This window comes from Protopterus annectens, chromosome 10.part0, assembly GCF_019279795.1.
Source record: "Protopterus annectens isolate FY-2018-M chromosome 10.part0, PAN1.0, whole genome shotgun sequence".
In the NCBI taxonomy this organism is placed as follows: Eukaryota; Metazoa; Chordata; order Ceratodontiformes; family Protopteridae; genus Protopterus; species Protopterus annectens.
The window spans coordinates 1,624,671,814-1,624,692,626 of record NC_056744.1 but is presented as its reverse complement, the minus strand read 5'-3'; positions in this window follow the sequence as shown (position 1 = coordinate 1,624,692,626).

Sequence of the window (20,813 nt, the reverse complement as noted above, 5' to 3'; positions counted from 1 at the left end):
GGACAGGATGAGGATTCATATAGGATAGAGTGCACAATATGTAGATGGGGTATAAGTAGCTGGTTAGAGAATTCTGGCCATTGGAGTGATCTAAGGACAAGACAGTGGTGAGATTTCCGAGGATGGTTGCTGGCAAATCTGACAATTTTGTTATAAGTTTGCTCTAGTTTAGTGATAAGAGATGTTTGAACATGAGTAAGGACAGGCACAGCAAAAAGAAGGCAGGGTAGGAGTAGGGCCTGAGCAAGGGAGGGTTTGGAAGCGGGTGACTGAAATTTTTGAATATGATAGAGAAGTCAAAGTTTCTGTGGGTCTTTTTTATACTTTGTTGAATGTGAGTATCAAATGTTAATTCATCATCAATGATAACTCCAAGTAGTTTAGTATGGGGTTCAGGTTTAATAATGGTGTTGTTGAGAGAGGTGCTTGAGAAATAAGCTTTGTGCTGAGCAAGAGTTTTAGGGAGGAAGAGAAGGAGTTTTTTTTTGGATTTAATATGAGTTGGTTATTAGAGAGCCAAGCTTCGACAGAGGAAAAGGTTTGTTGAGTGAGAGCTAATATATCAGGGATGTTGTGGCAGAGGTAATGAGGGTGGAGTCTTCTGCATACTATATAAGTGTAGAGAAGTTAATAGCAGAGTGAAGTTTGTTAGTAAATATATTAAATAGGAGGGGGCCCAGAACTGATCCTTGGGGACCTCCACTTTTAACAATTTTGGTCAAAAACTTCTGTCGATGATATTTGTGCAGCAGCCACATGGTGCAATGGTCATACCTATATTACTTATTACAAACTGGACGTAATTTCCAGAAGTAGAGCTGCCTTTGGTTCAGCAGTTCTCCAGAATATCCTTCTATGAGAGCCACTAAAGATTCATGTAGCTGGGGACTCTGCCTCATACGTTGAGGAAAAATGAAAAGGACATCAGATATAAAAGTTATGTACTCACCATAACTAGGCATCTGTGTTGCCCATTTTCATTCTTCCTCAACTTCCTCTTTCCTGTCATCTTTTGGAGTGATTTGATGGATTTTGTGTTGAATTTTCTGTGTTGTAACCTACAGTTCAGGATTTGAGCCCTGCCCTAGTTTCTGTTCCTTTTTTCTATTATTGACTGAGTGCTATATGGCAGCAAACTCAGTCTGAGGTATTGGCAATGAACTAGGGCTAGAGGGAGGACCACAAGAGTTTGATCCAAAGTCTGTAGTAAGTGGCCAAGTCAGATCTGAGGATCAGATTTGTAACCCATGTATTGAGGAAAGGTGAAAATGGACAACACAGATACCTAGTTATGGTGAGTACATAACTTTTTTTTTTATTTCTTTCTTTAAAAAAAGAGCCTCTGTTTTTTTCACCTTTTTGTTTTACGAATTGGTTAGTTTTGTTATGGCTGACAAGCCTACAGGATTTAAAAAGTGAATTTCCTGTGGGCATAAGATCCCTAACTCAGATGCCCTCAAGGAGTGTGTGTATTCTTTGGGTGCTACCCATCTTGATGTGGACTGTTCTGTTTGTTCAGAGTTCAACTCCGGTCTTTTAAGTGATGGAAGGAATAAGCTAGTTTTGAAATGCTTCCTTCTCTTTCTGCTTTGGGTAGGACTCAAACCCCTTCTAGTAAAACAGACAAAGGCAAGCCTGACTTGGCTCCTAAAGAAAAGAAGTTCAGGAGATGGACCCCTGATCACTCTCCTTGTTCGGATCCGACTTCTCAGCCACTGGCTAAAGTTACTAAGACATCAGATCTGACATCTTCCTCAGATTCTACTATGTTGAGGCTTAATTCTCAGATACAATACACACTTTTAACCCTGGGTCCAATATCCCTGCAGTTTCAATCTCTCTTCTTACAGGGGAATCTTAGAAAATCATCAAGACCTTCGTCTACTTCATCCCTTAGGTCTTGTAGGAGCCTGTCAGAGACAGAGTTAGATAGTGTGATGAGAAAGTTTCTCAGGGTTCAGATTCAGATCAGTGTTATTCCAGCTCTGTCTCCCATCAGACCAATGAGCCTGTCCTCCTGTCATCATCACATCGCATCTCCTTCTCCAATCCATCCCATGGTTTTGGAGCCCTTGGATATGAGATCTTCAAAGATGTCCTTTGAAAACCGCTTGTTCTTCTACTCCATTCATTACCCTGAGCTGACCAGTTCAGACCTCTTCAGAGCAGGATAACTCTTGAGCCAGCTCTAGGGGGGTTGGTATTGACTTTGAAGCTGTCAGAGCTGTCCTTGCTACTCAGTGCCCTGTCATTGGATAGCTCGGCCCAAACTGCCTCCTCCAGCCAGGAATCCATAGGGTTAAAGAGGTTGGGGCAAGTGGCTTCGGTGCTAATGCGACTGTCTGCTTTTTCTCCTGGTCCTTCCACTTTTGAGGCTGTGGAGAGGACTTTCTCTTTATATAGAGAAATGTCATCCTTATCCTCTTTGGATCCTAATCTTCCACCACTGACTTTGAGCACTGATCCTATCATGCCTACTCCATCAGGGCACCCACCCCATACAAGCCTTCAGACGGTCCTCATACAGGATTCCCCATCTTCTTCTGATACTTCACTAGACCATCCCACTGGTGAGGTCCCTAGACAACGAGCTTGCAAAAGGAGGCACCTAGATTCCCCTCAGTAATACGTCAACAGAGACACAGACTTCAGTGAAGAGGAAGGGTTCCCCCAGATCTCCACCTGACAATGTCACCTTTGGAGAAATAAAGAAACACTGGAAAGCACTCAAGAAAACCAAAATAAGTCAATAAAAGAGTGCAATCAGCCAAAAAGAACTCCCAAAACTTCTGTCCAAAGGCTTTAATGACACAAAACGAATGTAGACATAATGTCTACGTTCGTTTTGTGTCATTAAAGCCTTTGGACAGAAGTTTTGGGAGTTCTTTTTGGCTGATTGCACACCTTTGGAGAAATCCTAGAACTTCTTAAACAAAGAGGTCCTCTGATATCCCTTCACATGAGGAATTGATGTTGCCGGAAGCTTTTGGGGCTGGCCCGGCTATATCTTGGGTGTTCCCTCCAGTTGATGAATTCATCTTATCTCACACCAAGCATACACCCAAGAGGCTAGACAAGTTTCTAGCTCTTGCTAAAGATAGAGCCCACTTGAGCAAGGGAGTCCCTATAGATTCCATGGTGGTGGTGGCAGCCATTAAGAGAGAGCTTGCAGAACAGAGCTCATCTGTCCATCCCCCTAATAGAAAGCCTAGGGCCTTGTACAGATTTGGCAAGTGCATTTATACCTAAGTGACCTTTGCCCTGAACTATTTGATACATTTCACCAGGCTACAAAGGGATTTGATCAAGGTGCTTTCCAAATCTCTTTGGGGTCATTTCTGTGGAAGACCAGAAGAAAACTTCTTCACAACTGGCCACCCTATAGTCCATCTCCAATGGATCCATGAGGTTGATCTCACACAACAAGCGTACCTCTAGAGCTGCAGGTTCAGGAATAGTGGTCAGGAGGCATGTCTGGATGCATTTGTGTGATTTTTGTGAAGCCCTGCATTTCTTCATTCATCAATGCTCCCTTTGATGGATCGCCTTTGTTTGACCCAAAGTTAAAGAAACACTCTTCAGAAGTGTGCAAGATGGAAAGACTCTGCCTTTGGGATCCAGTTTTTTACTCCTAAGAGATCCTTCTCTAGGAATCAGCAGGTAGAAAAAAAAGAGGTGATTTTGCATGTCCCAAAGGCCTTTCCATGAATTATAAGGAGATAGTTCTTCTTGGGGCAGAGGGGGGATCTTTAATGGAAGACAACACCCTCACAGCAGGGGTGGCACACAGAACCAGGCTTTCAGAGATACCTTCTCTGTCAGACTTTACAAGCACTCCTGAAGGATTACCCAATTGTTGCACTCTGGAGGCAGTGCAGTCAGAGACTCTTATCTCTGCACCCAGAAGCCTGGGCATCCATTACAAAAGAGACTTGGGTGCAGAAAATCATATCAAGAGGTTATTTCATACCATTTCCCAAATTCCCCCAACAAAATCAAAAAATATTCCCGATGTTCCACCCAATCAGAGGGAGGCTGCAGCCTTGGAAATAGAAAAGCTGCTAGAAAAAAGAGTGATCCGAAAAGTCCCCCTAGAACAACAAGGATATGAAGCTTACTCAAGAATGTTTAAGCGCCAAAGAAGACATGGTACTTGTGACAAATTCTGAATCTCAACAGATTCAACCAGAAAGTAAAATACTTAAATTCCAGATGGTCACAGTTTAGCCCATTTTACCTGTACTATAAAAGTACAACTGGATGTGCACGATAGAACTTCAAGATGTGTACTATCATATCTAAATGAACAGGTTCTTTGAAAGATTCCTGCATTTCCAGCTAGGAGCCAGTCATTACCAGTTTAGAACACTGCCCTTTGGCCTCACCACAGCCCCCTGGGTGTTCAAATGTATGGGGGTGGATAGCAGCTTACTTGACACTGCTGGGATTTTGGGTGTTTCCATATCTAGACGACTGGTTCCCGACCACCCCAATCAGCCATCTATTGATTGAAATGGGGGATTATTTACTCCAGTTGTGTTGTCATTTGGGCATCACAGTCAATTACACCAAACCACAGCTTTTCCCTACTTAGACCTTGGAGTTTATAGTTGCTCATCTAGACACAACCAAGTAGGTAGCTTCCCTTTCTCTGACAAGGGTTTGCATTGTCAGGTCTCAGGTCATGAAGGTAATCTCCTTTTCTCATCCAACAGTAAGACTAGTCCTCCAAGTGTTAGGATCAATGGCAGCAGTGATAACACTAGTCCCTTTAGGTAGGTATCATATGCATATCCTTCAAAGGACACTTTCTGTACAGTGTCCTATTCTTCAATATCCTGTAAGCACCCCAGTTAAGATTTCCAAAGTTTGCAAGAAATATCTTTTTGGTGGCTTCAGTCAGAAAGAGTTTCTCAAAGTAATCCCCTTGTTCTCCCACTGCCAGTAGCCACAATCACCACAGACACCTCCCAAACTGAGTGGAGAGAGGGAAGGACAGTCCAAGGTGTGGGGTCCCCGGAAGAGGTCAATTTCCACATCAATGTCCTAGAAATGAGAGCTGTCCTACTAGCGTTGCAGGCTTTTCAAGATGTTCTACCTTCAGAGATGATTGCGATACAGACAGACAACATGTCAGTGGTTTGGTACATCAACAAATGGAGGAGAACCAGATCTTAACCATTGTGTTGAGAGGCAATGAGAGTGTGGCAATGGATGATCTGTTCTTGTTGTTTTCTTTTGGCAATGCACATACCAGGGAAAACTAACATGTTTGCAGACAGACTAACCAGGTCCATTTTGATGCCTCACGAGTGGTCTCGCAATGAAAGAGTGGTGGAAAAGATGTTTCACTGATGAAGCCAGCCTTGCTGTGATCTGATCTTCTTGCCTCTCCCCTCAACAACAAGTGCAGCAGTTTCTTCACCGTGGTCCCTCCACAGGGGGAGTCACCAAGAGATACTCTGTCCATATTTGGCCCTCAGGTCTCCTTTATGCTTATTCCCCATTGCCACTGTGATGCCCATGCCCTGGCCCAGCAATCAAGGAGCCTCAATCCTCACCACTAACACCAGAGAGGGTGTCTGATATATGAGGAAAGGATAACACATACACACATTAAAGTGCAATTTCCCTTAAGAGCACACAGAGATCACAGTCAATCCGGGGCTAGTCGCTCCCTTGCTCTCCAGGTCCCCAGTAAGACTCCCCACCAGCACAGCTATAGGGTCCAGATCCCAGCTTAGTGGGCAAGCTAAAACCTCTAGCACCCTCTCTGTCCAACCAGTGCTTTGTGTCCCTGCCCAAGTAGCTGACACATATGCACTTTGAGAAGAGTTTATACAACCACACAGATACTCCTGGGGAAGGCTGGCACAGTTTCTCCAGCTGTGCCCTTTTCTCGCAGACTATATGGTAGTTCCACTTGCCACCACCCACTAATACCTATCAGCTACTCAAAGGCCCTTAAAAGGGTTTACAATTATTACTGTGCAATGCTATTATCTAATTGGTAGTTGTAACTAAACAGTCAAGGCTTATTAGAGTGACTTGGCACAGGATCCTTATATACATGCAATGAACTCTTAGAGCTTAACTTATCTCTACACAAAACAGCCACAGTTGAAAGGTTTTAAAATATTTAATAACAAATAATTAAAACCACAAGACAATACTTTCTACTACACAGCACTAGTCAAGAGTTCAGAGATCACAGAGAAATACTTAAAATAAATCAGTAGTACAGTTCTGACATCACAGAAAAACACTTAGTCTAATCTTTCTAGTTCCTAGCTATTTCTAAAAGAAAACACAAGTCTAAGATAACTTACAGATGAGCAACAGGCAGTGCTGTGAGTTGGATGATCAAGACAAAAATGCTTAATGCCTTCTGATTCTCTTTGTTTAAATTGTTATTGCAGTCCTAATTCTCATTACATCATTTTTTACACTTTCCTGGTGTTCCCAGGCAGACATAAACTTCATTTACATTCTTGTACACCTAGGCAGAAACCAGAGCAATAAAGGACACTCCACATGTAAATTCTGGTCATTAACTTTAGCCTTAAAACAATAGGCAGAAAGCCTTCATCTAGGCGGTCCTGAGCCAAATTGTAAACATCAAAGACAGTCATGAAATAATTTCAGTTTCAAAGGACAGACAAGAAATGCTTGACTTAGCTTTCTTTACAGCAGAGGGCAATGTTTCTACATTGTTTTGAGTTCAACATTTCACAGCATATTCTTTCATTTAAGAAAACAAACCTGTAATTCAACATTGATATTTACAAAGGAGAGAAGTATGTACCAAATTCTATTTGACTAGGCTGGCAGCCTTCACCATCTCTACCAGTCTTCACACACCCCCGGAGAACTCAAGCTAGTTTTTCAAGTGACTCTTGAGAAATGCCACTTGAGAGGGTTAGGTCTATCTGAGTGTACCTCACCCCATTCCTTGTCTTGAGAGCCCATCTGCATTGGCATCGCTAATCGTACTGCGGTGCTGCACTAACATATTATGCTTGCAACCCCAGGCTCCATCTTAGCAACTTGGTATTTTGCTGGCTGGCTTTGTTTAACCATGTTAGGGGGTTGTGATCTGTCATAACAGTGAATTTTCTTCCATACAGATAAGGCTGAAGTTTCTGCAGTGCACACACTATGGCTAGACATTCCTTTTCTACAGCTGCATAGCATTCTTCCCTGGGTGGGAGCCTATGACTGAGATAAACCACTGGGTGCTCTTCTTCCCCTGAAGAAATCTGGCTAAGCACAGCCCCCACCCCATGGTTTGAAACACCCACCTGCACAACAAATTATTTGCTGTAATCTGGACTGGCTAACACAGGGGGTCCTCTCAAAGCTTCTTTAAGCTTCTGGAATGCCTGCTCACATGGTGGGGTCCACAATATTTTATCTGGCCTGTTCTGCCTTGTCAGGTCTGTGAGGGGAGCAGCTATGGTACTATAACTGGTGACAAACTTTCTGTAGTACCCTGCTTTCCCTAAAAATGCACTCATCTGCTTTTTTAGTAACAGGTGCAGGCTATGCCTGAATGGCTTCCACTTTGGCAGGTTCTGGCCTTATGTTATCACTCCTGACTCTATGTCCTAGGTAAGAAACCTCCGCCATACCCACCTGACATTTGCTCGGCTTAATGGTCAACCCTGCTCTCTGTAGTCTGACAGTGTGACATGATGAAGGTGCTCTGGCCAGGAATGGCTGTAGATGGCAATATCATCTAGGTAAGCAAGGGCCAACTCTCCTGCTCCTGCTAAGATATGATCTACCAGTCTCTGGAAAGTTGCTGGGGCATTCATCATCCCAAAGGTTATCTTTGTGAACTCATACAAGCCAAAAGGAGTCATAAAGGCTGACTTCTCTCTAGCACTGGGAGTCAAGGGCACCTGCCAGTAACCCTTGGTAAGATCAATGATTGTAAGATACTTAGCCCCACCCAGCTACTCTAGGGCCTCATCTGTCCTGGGCATGGGGTAAGCATCCGACTCTGTGTGACTATTTAATTTCCTGTAGTCCACACAGAACCTGGTGCTGCCATCCTTCTTTGGCACCAGCACCACTGGTGAGGCCCAGGGATTGTTGGACTCTTGAATCATCCCTAGCTCCAACATCTCCTGTACCTCCTCCCTCAGAGTCTGTTTGACTCTCTCAGGCACTCTATAAGGGGCCTGCCTGATAGGGATTTGGAGTCCTGTATCCATCTGGTGCTGCACCAGGTGGGTACACCCTGGTTTACCAGTGAACATGTCCCAAATTCCTGCAACACTGCTCGGATTTCTCAAACCTGGGTAGGAAATAGCTGCTGGGACATTGCTACCCCTTCCACTGAGGTGTCAGGCCGAGCCTCACTGAGGAGATCAGTCCCCAGATCTCCCTCAAACTCCTCCTGCAATCCACTGCAAATACTCAGCACCAGGGCCTCTCTATCATGGTAAGGTTTCATCATGTTAACATGGTACAATTTGTGCCCCTGCCTTCTGCCTAGCAGTTCCACCATGTAGTTAACATCACTTACCTTTCTCACAACTTTTGTAGGGTCCCTCCCAAGTTGCTTGCAGCTTGTTGTGTCTGATAGGAATGAGAACCATTACCTGCTGCCCCACAGCATACTCTCTAGCTTGAGCATTCCTGTCATAACACAGCTTTTTTTGTTATTGGGCTTCTGCCAGGTTATCCTGGGCCAAGCCCATGAGTTCCCTCAGCCTTGTCCTAAGGTTTAGGATGTATGCCACAACAGACTCATTGTGAGACTTGCACTCACCTTCCCACTCATCTCGAATTAAATCTAGAGGTCCCCTCACCCTGTGCCCATACAGCAATTCAAAGGGTGAAAAACCTGTGGATTCCAGTGGAACCTCTCTGTAAGCAAATAACAGATTAGACAAATATTTGTCCCGCTCCCTCTTAAATTGACCTGCAAATGCCTGTAGCATGGACTTGATTGTAGAGTTTAACCTCTCAACAAGACCATTAGTCTGGGGATGGTATGGGGTGTTCTTCATGTGCTTCACCCCACAGGACTTCCACAGACAAGCCAGCAGGTCTGACATGAAATTGGCACCTCTGTCAGTCAGTATTTCTTTTGGGAAACCTACCCTGCTGAAAATCTCTAACAAAGCATTTGCCACCTTCTCTGCCTCAGTGGAGGACAAAGTCACTGCCTCAGGGTATCGTGTAGCATAATCCACTACCACTAGGATATACTTTTTTCCCTGTGGAACTTGGGGTACTCAGAGGACCCACAATATCCATAGCTACCCTCTGAAATGGCTCCTCAATCACAGACAAAGTCATCAAAGGAGCTCTCACCTTGTCTCCTGCCTTGCCTACCTTTTGGCACTGCTCACAGGTCCTGCAGTACCCTGTTACATCTCTAGAAATTCTAGGCCAGTAGAAGTTCTGCATAATATGCCTCTTTGTATGTTTTATGCCCATATGACCTGCAAAGAGAATATCATGGGCTATGGCTAGAAGCGCCAGACGGTAGGCTCTAGGCACTACCAACTGCTGTACTCTATCACCTTCTAGCCCTCCCTCAGGGGTCCACTCTCTGTATAGTAACCCTTTGTCCCAGTATACAGATTTCTCCTTTCCGTGAGAATCAGGTGCCTCCCTAGCTACTTGCCTCAGGCCTTGCAATGTAGGGTCTGAGAGCTGAGCCTGTCTCAACTCTCTCTTTTTAACCCTTCCCAGCTCCCCTTCCACAGGATGTCTGGCATCCTTTGACAGTGGTGCCTCACTGTCAGCCTGGGTACTACTACTCACCTCTACCTTTGCAGTCCCTCTATCCAAGGGAACATCAGTGCCAACAAGCAGCTGTGGCTCACCTTCAGTTTCACTGTTACAGAGTAGCTTACTCCCTGAAGTAACCACCTTACCAGTTCTGGCTGCAATGGTTCTCCCCCAGGCTACCAGACCCACATACTTGTCTCCTAGCCTGACTGTGTGTAACTGCATAAGAACATGATACTGCCTCATCCAAATCCTTCCCTCTCAGGACATCTGCAGGATGGTAGTTTAGTACCCCTGTTATCTCAAGACAACCTACTATTGGCATTTTGTCTTTCCCACTTACTGGCTCCCTCACCTTTTGTTCCCCACCTTGCCACCATGGACACCTGTATGCCACATGGCCCCACTGGTTGCATTCAAAACATTTAACCCTAGCACCTGGACATGTACCTGGACTAGTGGCTTCCCCTGGTACTGGCAGATTCTGTTGTGGCAGTCCATGCTGCCCACCATGGGTTCCTTTAGACCAATGAGCAGTACTGGGGGTCCCCTTCCTGTGCAGAGCTGCCCTGCTTGCCAGGTATAGGTCTCCCTTCTTCCTCAATGCATCTGAAGTAGCACATTGTCTATCAGCTAACCAGATCCTCATGTCCTCAGGCGAAGTGTTAAGGGCTTGTTCCCCTCACCAAAAGGTCTGCCAGCCCTTCAAAAGTGGTGACCTGACATCCACTCACCCACCTATGGAAATAAGTGTTCAATTCAGCAACATATTCACACACACTTTCATCTGCCTTGCATCTATGCTCACAAAACTTTTTCCTATACATTTCAGGTGTTAGCTTAAAAACTCTAATAGACAATTTTTTACAGCAGTATAATCAAATCATGCAATGTCAGACAGTTTAGAAAATACAGTTACAGCTTTACCATGGAGTAAGGGGATCGGGAACCATACCCAGAGCCCTTGGTCAACTTCATACTGTTTACATACCCTCTCAAACATATGAATGAAACTATCAAAATTATCCCCCTTTAAACTGCAGAAGAAATTTACTGACCGTTTGTGCTTGTGGGATCCAGTTACTCCCTTCCCCATTACCTCCATGACTCTGATGAAGAGTCAGCATCTCCTTCTCATGCTGCCTCTGCCTCTCCTTTTCCTCAGCCTGCAGACATAACAGTTTTTCATTCTCCTCAGCCTGCAAACATCACAGTCTCTCATTTGCTTCTATTTCCACATGCGTGGCCTCCAACTCAAATCTCTTTAGCTCCAGCTGGATTTTTAAGTCCACAGCAGAAAGGTTGAGTTTTCCATTTTCTGAGGGTATTATATCTCCACTGCCAGTCTGATTGTCCTCCTGGTTGCTGTTTTCTGATGGAGCTGTAACCAAGGCTGCAATCAGGTCTGCCTTAGTCAGGTTTCCATGAACCATTCCCCTAGCCTGGCACATCTCCACCAGCTGGCTCCTTGTCAGCTTTCCATACTCCTCTGCTGACATGCTGCTTGCTCACCCTGACTAACTAAGCTAACAAAAGAAATAAAACAATTGTGATCTGAACTCTGAGTATTCACTGCATGGCTGTTTTAGAGTACAAAACACTTTTAGAGTACAAAACACTTTCAAAGCTCACTGTACACAAGCTACAAATTCACTCTACCCACATCACTGCAAGCCAATTAGTATTTGCCAACGAATTAATATGTGATGTGGATATCCCACCGCTGCCAAACAATTAATATGTGATGCCCTTGCCCTGGCCCAGCAATCAAGGACCTCAATCCTCACCACTAACACCAGAGAGGGCATCTCATATATGAGGAAAGGATAACAAATACAAACAGTAAAGTGCAAGTTTCCTTAAGAGCACACAGAGATCACAGTCAGTAAGGGGCTGGTCACTCCCTTGCTCTCCAGGTCCCCAATAAGACTCTCCACTATTACAGCTATAGGGTCCAGATCTCAGCTTAGTGGGCAAGCTAAAACCTCTAGCACTCTCTCTGTCCAACCAGTGCTTCATATCTCTGCCCATGTAGCTGTCACACACACACACACACACACACACACACACACACACACACACACACACACACACACACACACACTTACACACACACTTTGAGAAGAGTTTATACAACCACACAGACACTCCTGGGGAAGGCTGGCACAGTTTCTCCAGCTGTGCCCCTTTCTCCCAGACTATATGATAGTTGCACTTGCCACCACGCACTAATACTTATCAGCTACTCAAAGGCCCTTAAAGGGTGTCCAATTATTACTGTGCAATACTATTATCCAATTGGTAGTTGTGACTACACAGTCAAGGCTTATTACAGTGATTTGGTACAGGATCCTTATATACATGCAATGTACTCTTAGAGCTTAACTTATCTCTACACAAAACAACCACAGTTGAAAGGTTTTAAAATATTTAATAATAAATAATTAAAACCACAAGGCAATACTTTCTACTACACAGTGCTAGTCAAGAGTTCAGAAATCACAGAGAAATACTTAAAATAAATCGGTAGTACAGTTCTGACATCACAGAAAAACACTTAGTCTAATCTTTCTAGTTCCTAGCTATTTCTAAAAGAAAACACAAGTCTAAGATAACGTACATATTAGCAACAGGCAGTGCTGTGAGTTGGATGATCTAGACAAAAATGCTTAATGCCTTCTGATTCTCTGTTTAAATTGCTATTGCAGTCCTGATTCCCATTACATCATTTTTTTACACTTTCCTGGTGTTCCTAGGCTGACAGAAACTGCATTTACATCATTTTACACCTAGGCAGAAACCAGAGTAATAAAGGACATTCCACATGTAAATTCTGGTCATTAACTTCAGCCTTAAAACAATAGGCATGAAGCCTTCATCTAGCCTGGCTGGAGCCGAATTGTAAACATCAAAGACAGTCATGAAATAATTTCAGTTTCAAAGGACAGACAAGAAATGCTTGACTTAGCTTTCTTTACAGCAGAGGGCAATTTTGCTACATTGTTTTGAGTTCAGCATTTCACAGCATATTCTTTCATTTAAGAAAACAAGCCTGTAATTCAACATTCATATTTACAAAGGACAGAATTATGTACCAAAATCTATTTGACTAGGCTGGCAGCCTTCACCCATCTCTACCAGTCTTCACAACCCCTAATCTCCATATTTCTACAGAAAGCATCCCAGAAGAACTCAGTCATCCTTCTTGCACCATTTTGGCCTCTTCAAGTCTGGTTTCCCTTCCTGTGGCCTCATCTTATTTATCCACATTGAGTACAGGATTCACATATAGACCTTTTTTCTTACCCAGCAGAGATGCAACATCCAGACGTCAATGACCTTAAGTTAATTGCATGGTTTCTTCAGTTCCAGTGATGGCTGAACCATCCAGGCTTTTTTTCCCTAGTTCGACAGATTCTTGTATCCTCTCAGAATCTTTCTACTAGGAAATTTTACAAGAGTAAATAAATGGTAAAGATTTTCAATCAGGGCCCTTCGGAGAGATTAGGATACTTTCTCCTCCCTGGTCTCAGCAGTTCTCAACTTTTTTTGGCCGATATTTTTAAAAAGGAGGTGAGCTACTCTACTATTAAAGTTCAACTAGTGGCCATTTCAATTTTTCACTCAGGACAGAATCGTTCTTCCCTGGCTTTGTTGAGATTATGTGAGGTCTTCTTTAAAGGTACCTTTTTACTCAGGTCCCCCATTAAAAATCCTACACCCTCATGATTTGACTATTCTGTTACAGACTCCTACACAACCTCCCTTTGAATCTTCCACTAAGATTGACTTTAATGTTTTGTCCTGGAAAACAAATTTTCTGGTCACTATAACCTCCACTAGGCAAACATCTGAACTTCAAGCCCTTTCTACAAGACCTTCATACTTGATCAGCTAAAAAGATAGGGTCTCATTATACACAAACCCATCCTTTCTGCCTAAGATAGATTCCAAATCTAACTTAAATCAGGTTGTCAATTTACCTGTGTTCTTCCCTAAATTCTCAAACAAAGGAGAATACATAATGCATCTTCTGGACCTACATCGGTAGCTCATGTTTTAATTACACAGAACACAGGATTTTAGAAAATCTGATCAACTGCATCTCTCTCAAAGATCAATTTGTATAAAGCAGTTTCTAAAGTGACTATAGCCAAATGGTTAACTGATTGTATATCATTTGTTTGTAAAGAAAGAGGTTTAGCCTTACCCAAGTCCCCTAAAGCACATTCCACAAGATATGTAGCCTCCTCATCAGCCTTCTGGTCAAGAGCTTCCATGGATAATATTTGTGCAGCTCCCACTTAGTCCAGTGTTCATACTTTTGTTGCTCATTACAAGTTAGATATACTATCCAGAAATAGGGCAGCATTTGGTGCCACTGTACTCCGGAATATCCTTCCATGAAGACCACCCAAGGTTTATTAAGCTGAGACTCTGTCCCATCAGTTTAGGAATAAATGAAAATGACATCAGATACAAAAATTATGTACTCACCATTATGATGCATCTGTGTTGCCTATTTTCATTTTTCCTGAACTCACCACCCTCCAATACCCTTCCCTCTTTCTTAGTGAGGCCTAAGGGATGTTTTTTCTGGAACTCACCTGTTTCTTACTTTGAGCTTCAGCATTTCTGTATGTTCTGATCTTGTAACTTCTGCATAGTAGAGTGTCATGTATATGTTACTGTTGGGGCAGCAAACTCGATCTGAGGTATACCGGGAAAATGGGGTATTATGGGTAAAGGGAGGAGCTTGAGAGCTAGATATATGAGTCTGGTAAAAGTGGCCAACTCAGATCTGAGATCCATCAACTACAATAGTGCATTGGCCCACTAGGCCATTGAATGAAAATGAAAAATGCAGATACATTGTTATAGAGAGTACATAACTTTTCTTTTGTATAACACCATCTGTTTCCTGTCTTGGACACTTTTTTTGGCTTCAGGTAAGTTGAGGGGTTATTTTCTTGTAAAAATATATTGCTTATGCACTGCATGTCCACTCTAAAATTAAAGTGTTATAACAGGAAGTGTTTTTGTTGGTGCAAGGAATCTTAAGTGAAATAGTACTTATGTACGTGCTGTGACAACTTACCTGGCATTATTTGCTGTAAAACATATTTTATTCTGAATTGAATTATACTGCTTATACATTGTGGTTTTTGGGGGACATTTATTGTGTGCATAAGATGTAACTGTATTGTTTGTGCGATCTATTTGGCAACTTACATTCTGACCAACTTGTTCCAGCAATCTTACCTGCATCTGAAACATCCTCTTTTGTCACTGCATCAATACTTACTCTGATTCTGTTGGTCTAAGTTCTGTAGCTCTTAGAGGAAAAGAAAACCTACCAGCGAGCTCTAGCCAATTGTGCTGGCTCAGTCTTCTCCTCAGCTGATAAGTGGGTGGCTGTAATGGTCAACAATAGCTCTTTAGAGCATTTGCTTACCACTCCACTTTTATCTGGTATAGTCCTTTTGTCCACCATGAGCCAGGGGTCAGTCACATCCTCTTTGGCTGTTCCGGTGTCTAAAATGGACATGAAGAACCATCTTTACTTGGGCATGAAGTTTCACTGGGGGATGCTGTCGTATGTTTCTGGAGAAAGAGACCTTTTGAGGAGGGCACATTTTCCTTCTGTAGGTCAGTTGGTAAAAATACCTGAAAAGAAAATATAAAAGGTTAATCTTTGTTCGTTTGATGATATGGTGTCTTTAATAAAAGATTGTTTTCTTACCTTATTCAAGAAATTGTTACAGACAGTCAATACTGCTATACATTTTTCAGTACCTGAGATTCAAGTCAATCAAAATTTTCTTTTTTTTTTAAACAAGAAACATCTTTATTAAATTATCACATATGACATAGGCAATCATATATTTATATAGATGAACACAAACAATATTGACATAATTGTAGTTCCAAACATTATATTTCACAAACCATGTTGACATAATTGTAGTTGCAAGTATTATACATCACGTATAACCTATCCAGTCATTGTCGGTTACGCATTAAATAGCTCATTCAAATCCTGCCTTCTTTTAAACTCATCCCTCCTAGGCATGTATTGTTCCCACAATTCCCATTTTTTCCTATGTAATTAAGTCAATCAAAATTTTCTTAAGGATATAGACAGATACAGGAGGGCTTCTCCTCTTACTGATTCACAAGCCCAACGCTCTGATGCTGAGGGAAACTGATACTCACAACCTCTCTTGAAGGAATTCTCTTCTTCTCAGTGTATTGCCAGAATGAATGAGTAATTTTTGTGGGAACAGGTGAATGTTCCCTCTGAATTAAGGAGGTATATGATATTTTACAACTGGATATGCTTCGTTCAATTTTTCCTTCTATAGTGTCAGCCAAGGAGGAACTGGGTATTGCTGCTTTTAACAACTCTTCACACAGTTCTGTTCCCAAAGAAGCAGATCAACTATACAATGTCTCTCAAGCTAATAAATGTTTCTTTTTAATACCTCAGTCTGACCCTGCACCTATACTAGCAGGTAACAGCAGCCAAGGAGCATCCACCCCCACCCACACAAAGACTGAGGGGATCACTTTGAATGAATTTGGAAAGATAATTTATTTTCTTCTTCCACATCTGCATATAGAATGCTAATCTATAAGTGAAAGATTCTGATTATTTTGTGTACACAGGTTGAGAAATCTTCTTTCCACTCTTCCACCTCAAGGGAGTACCTACGTAAATCTCATTATTTTTTACATGTCTAGCTAAGCATACTTTAAATAATGTGCATGATAGTGCAGATATGGCATCTTGGACCTCGCCCCTGCTTCTGTTTTAAGGAAGTATGCCCAGACATGTAAAGAAATTTTATCTGATAAAGTAAAGTTTGACATTTCTAAAGGAGGTTTTACAAAGCCTATCTACTTCCTAGGTCCTCCAAAATGTTTGTAACAGAGAGAATATAATTTGGGAAGTTCCTAAGCTGTTTTACATCCCCTTTACAAATCTCTCATTCCATTTCTAATCTCAGAAATAGAATAAACTGTCTGCACCCATACAGGGAAACAGTGGAGATACAGCAGGGGTTCAATCTTAAATCAAGGATCTTTTCGTAAATAGAGACAGTTTATAGCATTTTACCCCATCTCCTACCCAAATCTCTTAACAGCTGTCCCATCAGCTGACTCTGTACATTCTCCTTTGCCAACAGATTGTGAGAGACTCAAGATTTCCTTTTTATCTTTCGGAAGGTATAACAGTTGTCACTGCATACAAGAACCTCCTTTCTGGAGAAATGTCCCCATCTCTCTCCACGCAAAACAGAATAATTTTCTCAGATTCTTCAGCACATGCTCACCCTAGGAGTGATAGAACCAGTGCCTTTAATCCAAAAAGACAAAGACTTCTATTCCAGATTGTTTCCTATATCAAAGAAAATGTCTTTTTTTACAGACCAGTTCTAGACCTTTCCTTCCTGCATTGGTTAATGGAAGTTATTATTTACTAGATGTGGAACCTTCAGAGTTTGTTAACCTTTATTTCCCTAGGAACCCTTATGGTAGCATTGCACCTTAATCATGCATTACATTACATTTCCATAGTGAATGGCTTCAAGAATTGTTCATATCTTATTCTTTGTGGGTCACATGATCAGTCCTCTACCTTTACCTTGGGGATATATTTTCCCTTATGGGTCTTTCCTCTAGTGCAAGCCATATCTCTTTGCAGACTGTATATCACACACTGTTCCTTTCTTTTTTTGAATTATTTTTTTTTTAAATCTTGGCAGAGTTTTCTCCCAGATATCAAAAGTCTAACAGAGTTTTATCTTTTCTTACCAATCTGAGATTCCAGATAACCTTTCAGAGATCATCCTTTTCCCCCTCATTAAGGACTGATCCTATTCATTCAGTCTGTCAGATCAGACATTTGGATCCTTGAGCCCCAGCTCAGGTCCAATCTGGCTGATTCAGTGCTCCAACACTGAGCCCTTTCTAAATATTTATCCATGATGCCATGCTCCTCCCTGACTAGCCTAGATCTTATTTGCTGTCTGTGGAGTAGCAACACAGAGCTTGGTGAATAAGTACTCTGTTTCTTATTTGTTATTAAAAACTAAGAAAAGTAGCTATTTTGTCTTTATGGCCTTTGTTATATAGGAGTTGATCTCTATAATAGGATAGAAAATTTTGATATCTTTACTTAGATGTTTTAAGATTTCTTTCATTAGTTCCACTAGTGGCCTTACACCATCTTGCTACCCATCCCTTTAGTGTAGTTCTTATAGTCGAAAGTATAATTAGGGCTTTTACAGGTACTTTGTATGGCTTATTCTGTTTTTAACATTAATCTCACAGAATTATTGTGAATGTGTGTTTCTGGTTTATAGGTTAAGTATATATATCAGTACTTAGAATGGAGTGTTTGTTCTCTTAGTGTAAATATACATAGATTTTTTTTGCGAATACTCAGTGTAATTCTGTGTGTACTGAATCTGATGTCTTTTTCATCCATTACTCAGCTGATGGCTCTCGGATCCAACCTTGGCCACTCAATAGACTTTAGGCTCTGTAGCTTGAGCTCCTCCCCTTACCCATAATCCCCAAGTACTCTTGAGATTCCTCAGATCTCATTTGCTGCTTCAGTGATAACATGTGGCTACTGTTAGCTCGAGCGAATTCTTAACATGGAAAACAGTTGTACTCATTGCTTTGACCTCTGCAAGATGGTTTTCTGAGTTGCAGTCTTTTATGGTGAGTCAACCCTATCTCATTTTCAATATAGACAGGGTTTGCTGTGAGAACTAATCCTTCTTTTATGCCCAAAGTGCTATCCAAGTGTACTTTAAGCCAAACTATCCATCTCCCCATTTTCTTTCCTGAACCTAAAAATGAGGGAAGAAAGATACTCCATACCTTGGATGCCCACAGACAACTCAGGTACTATCTTGACAAAACTAAATCTTTCAGATCTTTAGATCAATTGTTCATTTTTTGTAAAAATAAGAAGAAGGGACAATCTGTGTCAAAAAGACTATTTCTAAATGGTTGTCCAAGGCTATTACCTTTTATTATATTCGCCATAACAAATCTACTCCAGGCAGGGTCAAGGACACTTTACCAGGACCTTGGCTTCATCTATGGGTTTTTGGAAAGAGACGGATTCTATAAGTGCTCTAGAAGCTGCCACTTTGTTTTCTGTACACACTTTTACAAAGCAGTATAAGCTTGATTCCTTCTGTAGGTCCAGATCAAGTTTGCTAGGACTGTTCTCCATGGGCTCCTGGATTTCTCTCCTTCCACCTCCCAGATACATTTATCTGTGGTAATCTACCCACATGTCTAAGGCTACTTCAGCAGTGATCAATATGGTGAACATAGTACAGTTGTGTAAACTGAAATTACTGTAACAGGATGCTTGAATGATCACTGCTGCAGTAGCCACTCCCTCCCTCCACTCCACTTTGCTTTTTGGTGTGTTTTTAGTCCAGGGTGTAGGCATTTATTTTGTGCTGTTCCTGGCATTGTCATTTCAGGCTCAGCCTTCCTCCCTCTGATGGCAGGAAGCTCTAAAGGGCTTCCCACCCAAACTTATCTTTTAGTCAGCTCAGCTTGAGTTGCTTTACAGTTTGGGTGCATGGAAGGTGCCCTGAAGCTTTGGGAGCTGTCTGTCTGTTATTTCCTTGGCAAGATATAACCTATATAGATAAGGCTACTGTAACAGTGATCATTCAAACATCCACTGTTATGGTAAGTTCAACTTACACAATTGTATTTTACCTGTATAATTTCTGTGGACCGGGTTTCCACTCACATCCTTCTGTAATCTCTCTGCAGGGGCATGCAAATGTTTCTGTTGCTTCTAGCTTCCATTTTCTTTAGATAGCTCCTCCTACAAGCCACTTCATTATAAGATGTGTCTTCTAACTCTCACTGGTTCCATCAATGGACCATTTTATTTTAATAACAAATGTTCATACGCCAATATATCACAACGTATACATGAGTCAGGGGTATACAGTGGCACAGTGGTTAATGTTTCTAACCCATAACACTTATTCTTTCAGTCCTCAGGTGATGTGTCTTCTATGTGGAGTCTGGACATCCTCCATGTGTCTACATGAATGTTCACTAGTCACTCTATTTTCCTTCCACACTGCAAAGATATGGTCATCCTCTGAATTGTCCATAGGTGTGCATTGCATGCCCAGTGTGAATGTGTGTATTTGTGTTTGTGTGTAAACATCCTGTGATGGTTTTTCAGGCCAAGTTCCATGCCTTGCACCCACAAAGTACCAAGATGGGCTTCAGCTGTCCTGTGAATCTGCACTGGATTTGTTTTATAACTGGAGAATGATATAGAGGATTATGATCGGTTCACCAATCCCGTCTTATGTGCTCAAGGATGGATGCCAAGAAATTCACCTTGACAGCGAAGCTTGAGAGGTGAATCTTGGCATCCATGTCAAGAACACATAAATTGTAGGTTAGGATTGGAGACCTGATCATAATTCTTTGTAATGCATGGAGCTTTATCTGCTCAATGCACTACAAGTTACAGGAAAAAAGAAGAAGAAAATAAATGCTAAGTGTTTTGCCAGCTTTCAAAGCCATAAAACACTTGAGTGTTGTCAAAAAGACAGTGTAATGCAGTCCTTTGCAGTTACACTTACCTTTCATACCTCTTAACTGTCCAAATTTTCTCAGAACATCCAGATTATTGCTTCATATTTTTGGACTGTTCCTCTTAAAATCCATGGTTTTTGGAGAAACCACTGAGGACTGAAGTCAGTAAATAATGACTTACTTTAAAGGATACATCATTTGAAATGTAGAAAATGCAGACCTATGTACTTCCTGATGTTATGTGATCCTATCTCGCCTACATTCTGTACTGATGGGCTCGGAGCCGATCCTCGGCTCCGACTCGGCACGCTATGCTATAGAGCGAAGCCTCTTATTAGCTGAGCTATTCTCTATCCCAGGATGCACCACCACTAATCCCCCAGATCTCGTTTGCCGCTTACAAGCTAGGACGTGGTCTCAAACTTGGCTGAGCTAAGTGCTGTTTTTTTTCTAAAGTT